The sequence below is a fragment of the Cherax quadricarinatus genome, chromosome 6 (assembly GCF_038502225.1).
Source record: "Cherax quadricarinatus isolate ZL_2023a chromosome 6, ASM3850222v1, whole genome shotgun sequence".
Classification (NCBI taxonomy): domain Eukaryota; kingdom Metazoa; phylum Arthropoda; class Malacostraca; order Decapoda; family Parastacidae; genus Cherax; species Cherax quadricarinatus.
The window spans coordinates 37,720,159-37,729,043 of record NC_091297.1 but is presented as its reverse complement, the minus strand read 5'-3'; the positions used below and the strand labels follow the sequence as shown (position 1 = coordinate 37,729,043).

Genomic DNA, 8,885 nt, shown 5'->3' with positions numbered 1-8,885 from the left:
ACTAAGCAGCCAGCGATTACATCTCCGTCTATAGTCATTGTGCCATGGTGGCTTGTGTTTCAGACCAGGACTCTGCCCATCTGTCGCCTCGTCGGGGCATAGACAAGGTAGTGGTGGCGCGGGACACGGGGCCTTAAGACGGGGTGACGGAGGGGCGAGGAGCGGCCGTGTGCTGGTGTGGGTTGGGCCCTGGGGACCCCCAGGACACGGCTGCAGCAGCTAGCATGCAACAAAAGCCTGGGGGACCCTGCCAGTGTCGGGACCTACCTGCATAATGAGTCCCCATGGACGTTTCCCATCTCTGCCCCGCATATGTGAGAGTACCCCTGCATTCCTTCCGTATGGACTCACTTGGGCACGTTATTATGCAGCTAGGAGAGTTACCGCGGATGCTGTAAAGAGTGAGTGGTCAGGAATTGCGAGGTGCTGGGTGGGGAGACATTGCTGCAGGGTGTATTAGGCGGGAGAGAGAGAACGGGTTGTCCTGTCGGCCAGTATGAAGCGAGGTCGAGACCCTGCCAGCGTGGTTAGTATTGAGGTGACTGGGCACGGCAGAGTGGGCATGCATAGCGCCAGTTGCATCTTCGTCCAGTGCAGCCGCTACACACGGCCGCCGCGGCGGGCTGCAGCATCCCGTAGACGAGACAGTAATTGTCAGAGTGGCCGGGAGAGGGAGAGTGAGGCCGTGATGCTGGTCAGCCATCTACCTGTGCCCAGGTGATGGTGCAGGTAGTGCAGGGCCAGACGCCTTGTTATTATATGTGAGTGAGCCGCGGGCCGATACCCTCCCGTACAGGTGTTATGGTTGCTCCTTCAGGCCACGCTTACCGTAGGTGCCCACCCCTGGTCCGCTATGATGGTTTCTTATACCCTGGGGCCAGGTGCGTCGGCCTCCTCAACTCTGCTGCCCTCCCTCACCCTGGAATGCGCCGCGCCCACCTCCTAAACTGTGACACAGATACGTTAACCTCTTTACCTCATGGTGACCCTCTGGCCTCTTGTACCTCGACGTAACTCACCTGGAAAATAAATGACGCTGCCTACGACACTCGGACCAACTGCATCAACATTCTCATCAAGCATGCAAGTTTCAAAACATTGGTGTTACTCTTGCTGATTACTCCCTATCATTTTAGATAAAAAATCAAGCACGCTACAACACTTTTAAACACCGAGAACGGTTACAACGAGCTAGGGAGTTCAACGCTCTAGTCATCACAGTTCCAGAGAACACCCATCACGCTCCTACCAGATGTCAGACATGGCTACAGAAACATAGTGCCTGAAAGTCTTCTTCAGTGTCTAAGCCGTGATATTATGACTTCGAGTTCTCCACCCTGACTTCATACATTTCGGAGTTTCATTACTTAGTCTCCCAGAGAGAGAAAAAAGTTGATTTGCTGTTTCTCTTTCTTAGAGAGGGAGAGAAAGAGATACACGTTACGCCCACTTTCTATATAATGGATAATATTGCATATTAGTGCCAGCGAGATATGAAGTGAAAATTTTAATTGTCATTCCATACAAATCATAGCACCTCTCAACATAAGGTTTATAACCGTGATTGAGATGACACCAGGAGTGATGCTCCAGGTACATCGCTTGACTGACGCAGTCATGAAAGTCTTCCTCAGTGTCCCGTAAGATAAACCTTTTCAGCGGATCCTGCCGTCCCTCATGGTGAACTCTTAACACCCATCTCTGTTTATGGATCAACATAAGCCTTCATTTCTACGTGATAGGTAGGTACATGTTAGTATGGACTAATATTGCAGTGTTTATATATATATATATATATATATATATATATATATATATATATATATATATATATATATATATATATATATATATATATATATATATTCAACAAGTAGGCCGTCTCCCTCCGTATGTATGTATATATATATATATATATATATATATATATATATATATATATATATATATATATATATATATATATATATATATATATATATATATATATATGTATATATATATATGTATGTATGTATGTATGTATATATATGAAATAGGATAAAGGGAGAAAGGTGATATCTTAGCATGCAATATGACCACAGTGAAAAACAGTAATATTCCAATTGCTCTCGTGATATTTACATTATAAAGAAACAGCAAAACAATAAGATCACAGAGATAAGTTCAATAAGATCACAGAGTTATGAATTCACATGTGACTTCACATATGACCCTACTCATTAAGCGTGGGAATTCCTTTCCATTATTGTGAGGTTTGGTTAGTCAGGTCACATGTCAGGAAAAAATTGAGAGCGACATGCCAGGCAAAGGGGAATCTTGTCAACAAAGCTTATATTCCACCAAAATTTTATTCATAATTAATAAACCTAATTTATACAATCCTGGACACATATTCATATCGCAATTAGTACTTGTTTTTCATAAATCTCCCTTAAATTGTATTTCTTTCAGCCATGGATTTGCTTGATATAACTTTCTCAGTATTTTGAAAATCAACAAGATAGTTAAAATCTTTCATATGAATAAGGAGAACACTAGGCTCTTGCCTGTTTTTAATGCTTTATTTATGTTGTTATATCTTAATTCAAGATTTTGTCCAGTTTTTTCAAAATAAAATTTATTGGATTTTGAATCTTATAAATACAACCGTCAGCACTCTGGGGAAATTACTTAATAAAATAGTTATTTATTGTATCAATAAATGAGTATTTAAACATCTTGCATATATATATATATATATATATATATATATATATATGTATATATATATATATATATATATATATATATATATATATATATATATATATATATATATATATATATATATATATATATATATATATATATATATATATATATATATATATATATATATATATATATATATATATATATATATATGTATATATATAATTTGGATTATAAAAACTACCTTAAGAAAATGTAATTGGAAAATATTAATAATGAATGAAATTTTAACTTCTTAAATAAAAAAAACGGGCTTGTTTCTTATGAACAAAATTCTGATCGAGTATCAACGACTATGGTAGTTTTTCGAACGTTATCTTATCCATCTTCAATCTCCAAAGGCATTTTACGAACTGGGACAGTGCAAAGCTGGAACAGTTACAAGCTTGAACAACTGCAATCTATTGTATGCTGTGTCACAATTTCAAGCTGGTGAAGTTACTGTAATCCGATGCAAGCCGGGTCAGCCCTAAGTTTGGTACTTAAGAAAGCAGATATAGTTACAGGCTGGAATAGTTACAAGCTGGAAAGTTATAAGCTGGAATAGTTACAAACTGGGGCAGTTACAAGCTGGGATAGTTGCAAGCTTGATTAGTTACAAGCTGGGATAGTTACAAGCTGGAGCAGTTACAAGTTGGGATAGTTTCAAGATAGTGCAGTTACAAGCTGGGATAGTTACAAGCTGGAACAATTACAAGCTGGGATAGTTACTAGCTGGAATATTTAAGCTGGAACAGTTACAAGCCGGAACAGTTACAAGCTGGGAATCTACAAGATGGGTTAATTACAAACCGGACTAGTTACTTGATAAGATAGTTATAAGTTGGAATAATGATAAGCTGGGATAGTTACAAGCCGGGATAGCTGAGAACAACTCTTCCACATTTCTCATTACTGTTGCCTCAGCTGTTATTGTACCACAATATCTGGGTATGCTATTGTTGCTGCTTTTATCGTCACCACACCATCTCTATATGCTGCGGCCGCTGCTGTTCGTGCCTGTTCGACGGTAAGCCTCGCTTCTACCGCCAGCGGTGGTGCTAGCGCTGTCTTGCCGACACCAGCCAGGCGGCAGCCACCCGCAGGAATCCACTGGAAGGAATCATTTAAAAACAAACATCTTACAGTGATGGTAATGGTGATAGAAGTGGTGGTGATTGTTGTGGTGTTGGTAGTGATGTAGGCCGTGGTTGTGGTGGTGGTGGTGGTGGTGGTGATGGTGGTAGTAGTGCATTTTTTTTACCAAAATTGGATACACCCGCAGAGTGCTGCAACACTGTGTGATAATTATACTCTTTGATCACTCGCATTGTATGTTTGTCTATCATTGTATATGTAATAGTTACACTGTGCAAACACCTACAACCTTCAGTGTGTTGTTATCCTATTCCAAATTATAGTTTCATTTTTGGAACAATAGCGTTGTACGGATATCCTATTTTGAATGGTAGTTACATTGTGGGAACACCACCAGTATGTGGCTAATCCATTTTGTATGCTAGTTACATTGTGGGATCATGAACAGTGTGTGGCTAATCTATTCTGGATGATAATTACATTGTGGGAACATCAGCAGTGTGTGTCTAATCTATTCTGTATGATAATTACATTGTGAGAGCATCAGCAGTGAGTGGCTAATCTATTCTGGATGATAATTACATTCTGAGGGCATCAACAGTGTGTGGCTAATCTATTCTGGATGATAATTACATTGTGGAAACATCAGCAGTGTGTAGCTAATCTATCCTGGATGATAATGACATTGTGAGAGCATCAGCAGTGAGTGGCTAATCTATTTTGTATAACAGTTACATTATGGGAACATCAGCAATATGTTGTTAAACTATTCTGAATGATAGTTACATTGTGAGAACACCAGCAGTGTGTGGCTAATCTATTATGAATGATAGTTATATTGTGAGAACATTAGCAGAATTTTGCTATCCTATTCTATAATAGTTATATTAATGAAAATGGCCGCAGTGTTTGTGGCTATCTTGTTATAAACTAGATTTACATTGTGGGAGCAAAAGCTAGCTATGTTTCTTTGTCATTCTAACACAAAGGATGAGTTTTATACATGAGGTAATGAAATCTGTCAGCTTGAGCTGAGAGACTTCAGTAGGGGTTCAGTAGCAACAGCAGCTTTAAAGGTTCCGTTCAGGCATGGCTAAGTTAACTGTTACTTGCAAGTTACCATATCAGGATGACCTGTTCCACACAGAAGGAAAACTATGAGAATACAACCAAGAAGACAGACAGTCACACACACAGACACACACAAGTCATGAAGATCGGAGAAAGGTAAAGAAGACCGCAGACAGAGTATAGGCTAGGAGTGAGTATAATGCCGAGTACGTAGCCAGAAGCATACATTAACCAGAGAACTCGTCGGCATATGGACGCCTGACAAACCTAAGAATAGCGTTCCGGTACCTCAGTAAGGAATCGTTCAAGACTTTATATACTGTGTAAGTCAGGCCCATACTGAAGTATGCAGCACCATTTTGGAACTCACACCTGGTCAAACACGTCAGAGCTAAGGGGAATGTCCTACGAAGAAAGGTTAAGGGAAATCGGTCTGACGACACTGGAGGACAGGAGAGCCAGGGGAGACATGATAACGACATACAAAATACTGCGTGGAATAGACAAGGTGGACAGAGACAGGATGTTCCAGAGATGAGACACAGAAACAAGGGGTCACAATTGGAAACTGAAGACTCAGATGACTGAAAGGGATGTTAGGAAGTATTTCTTCAGTCACAGCGTTGTTACGAAGTGGAATAGTCTGGCAAGCGATGTAGTGGAGGCGGGAACCATACATAGTTTTAAGACGAGGTATGATAAAGCTCATGGAGCAGGGAGAGGGAGGACCCAGTAGTGGTCAGTGAGGAGGCGGGGCCAGGAGCTGAATCTCGACCCCTGCAACCACAATTAGGTGAGTACAATTAGGTGAGTACACACACACACATGTATATGTGTGTGTGTACTCATAAACACGCTAGATAACAGGGATATCTTGCTACTCCTATTTACACTTTGGTGACACTTCACAGACACGCACATGCATATATATATATATACATACATCTAGGTTTTTCTCCTTTTTCTAAATAGCTCTTGTTCTTCTTTATTTCTTCTATTGTCCATGGGGAAGTGGAAAAGAATCTTTCCTCCGTAAGCCATGCGTGTCGTATGAGGCGACTAAAATGCCGGGAGCAATGGGCTAGTAACCCCTTCTCCTGTAGACATTTACTAAAAAAGAGAAGAAGAAAAACTTTATAAAACTGGGATGCTTGAATGTGCGTGGATGTAGTGCGGATGACAAGAAACAGTTGATTACTGATGTTATGAATGAAAAGAAGTTGGATGTCCTGGCCCTAAGCGGAACAAAGCTGAAGGGGGTAGGGGAGTTTCGGTGGGGGGAAATAAATGGGATTAAATCTGGAGTATCTGAGAGAGTTAGAGCAAAGGAAGGGGTAGCAGTAATATTGCAGGATCAGTTATGGAAGGAGAAAAGAGAATATGAATGTGTAAATTCAAGAATTATGTGGATTAAAGTAAAGGTTGGATGCGAAAAGTGGGTCATAATAAGCGTGTATGCACCTGGAGAAGAGAGGAATGTAGAGGAGAGAGAGAGATTTTGGGAGATGTTAAGTGAATGTATAGGAGCCTTTGAACCAAGTGAGAGAGTAATTGTGGTAGGGGACCTGAATGCTAAAGTAGGAGAAACTTTTAGAGAGGGTGTGGTAGGTAAGTTTGGGGTGCCAGGTGTAAATGAAAATGGGAGCCCTTTGATTGAACTTTGTATAGAAAGGGGTTTAGTTATAGGTAATACATATTTTAAGAAAAAGAGGATAAATAAGTATACAAGATATGATGTAGGGCAAAATGACAGTAGTTTGTTGGATTATGTATTGGTAGATAAAAGACTGTTGAGTAGACTTCAGGATGTACATGTTTATAGAGGGGCCACAGATATATTAGATCACTTTCTAGTTGTAGCTACACTGAGAGTAAGAGGTAGATGGGATACAAGGAGAATAGAAGCATCAGGGAAGAGAGAGGTGAAGGTTTATAAACTAAAAGAGGAGGCAGTTAGGGTAAGATATAAACAGCTATTGGAGGATAGATGGGCTAATGAAAGCATAGGCAATGGGGTCGAAGAGGTATGGGGTAGGTTTAAAAATGTAGTGTTAGAGTGTTCATCAGAAGTTTGTGGTTACAGGAAAGTGGGTGCGGGAGGGAAGAGGAGCGATTGGTGGAATGATGATGTAAAGAGAGTAGTAAGGGAGAAAAAGTTAGCATATGAGAAGTTTTTACAAAGTAGAAGTGATGCAAGGAGGGAAGAGTATATGGAGAAAAAGAGAGAGGTTAAGAGAGTGGTGAAGCAATGTAAAAAGAGAGCAAATGAGAGAGTGGGTGAGATGTTATCAACAAATTTTGTTGAAAATAAGAAAAAGTTTTGGAGTGAGATAAACAAGTTAAGAAAGCCTAGAGAACAAATGGATTTGTCAGTTAAAAATAGGAGAGGAGAGTTATTAAATGGAGAGTTAGAGGTATTGGGAAGATGGAGGGAATATTTTGAGGAATTGTTAAATGTTGATGAAGATAGGGAAGGTGTGATTTCGTGTATAGGGAAAGGAGGAATAACATCTTGTAGGAGTGAGGAAGAGCCAGTTGTGAGTGTGGGGGAAGTTCGTGAGGCAGTAGGTAAAATGAAAGGGGGTAAGGCAGCCGGGATTGATGGGATAAAGATAGAAATGTTAAAAGCAGGTGGGGATAAAGTTTTGGAGTGGTTGGTGCAATTATTTAATAAATGTATGGAAGAGGGTAAGGTACCTAGGGATTGGCAGAGAGCATGCATAGTTCCTTTGTATTAAGGCAAAGGGGACAAAAGAGAGTGCAAAAATTATAGGGGGATAAGTCTGTTGAGTATACCTGGTAAAGTGTATGGTAGAGTTATTATTGAAAGAATTAAGAGTAAGACGGAGAATAGGATAGCAGATGAACAAGGAGGCTTTAGGAAAGGTAGGGGGTGTGTGGACCAGGTGTTTACAGTGAAACATATAAGTGAACAGTATTTAGATAAGGCTAAAGAGGTCTTTGTGGCATTTATGGTTTTGGAAAAGGCGTATGACAGGGTGGATAGGGGGGCAATGTGGCAGATGTTGCAGGTGTATGGTGTGGGAGGTAGATTACTGAAAGCAGTGAAGAGTTTATACGAGGATAGTGAGGCTCAAGTTCGAGTATGTAGGAGAGAGGGAAATTATTTCCCAGTAAAAGTAGGCCTTAGACAAGGATGTGTGATATCACCGTGGTTGTTTAATATATTTATAGATGGGGTTGTAAGAGAAGTAAATGCGAGGGTCTTGGCAAGAGGCGTGGAGTTAAAAGATAAAGAATCACACATAAAGTGGAAGTTGTCACAGTTGCTCTTTGCTGATGACACTGTGCTCGTGGGAGATTCTGAAGAGAAGCTGCAGAGATTGGTGGATGAATTTGGTAGGGTGTGCAAAAGAAGAAAATTAAAAGTGAATACAGGAAAGAGTAAGGTAATGAGGATAACAAAAAGATTAGGTGATGAAAGATTGGATATCAGATTGGAGGGAGAGAGTATGGAGGAGGTGAATGTATTCAGATATTTAGGAGTGGACGTGTCAGCGGATGGGTCTATGAAAGATGAGGTGAATCATAGAATTGATGAGGGGAAAAGGGTGAGTGGTGCACTTAGGAGTCTGTGGAGACAAAGAACTTTGTCCTTGGAGGCAAAGAGGGGAATGTATGAGAGTATAGTTTATCAACGCTCTTATATGGGTGTGAAGCATGGGTCATGAATGTTGCAGCGAGGAGAAGGCTGGAGGCAGTGGAGATGTCATGTCTGAGGGCAATGTGTGGTGTGAATATAATGCAGAGAATTCGTAGTTTGGAAGTTAGGAGGAGGTGCGGGATTACCAAAACTGTTGTCCAGAGGGTTGAGGAAGGGTTGTTGAGGTGGTTCGGACATGTAGAGAGAATGGAGCGAAACAGAGTGATTTCAAGAGTGTATCAGTCTGTAGTGGAAGGAAGGCGGGGTAGGGGTCGGCCTAGGAAAGGTTGGAGGGAGGGGGTAAAGGAGGTTTTGTGTG

At 40.7% G+C, this 8,885-nt stretch overlaps 1 long non-coding RNA gene across 1 annotated transcript in view; it reads left to right on the top strand.

Annotated features, from left to right (window-relative positions):
* Positions 1 to 237: 237 nt before the first annotated feature.
* Positions 238 to 8,885, top strand: part of LOC138851849 (uncharacterized) — a 573,206-nt gene continuing 564,558 nt past the window's right edge. Inside the window, exon 1 of the long non-coding RNA XR_011391452.1 lies at positions 238 to 1,742. This is a non-coding gene — a long non-coding RNA (uncharacterized lncRNA). The remainder of the gene's footprint in view (positions 1,743 to 8,885) is intronic.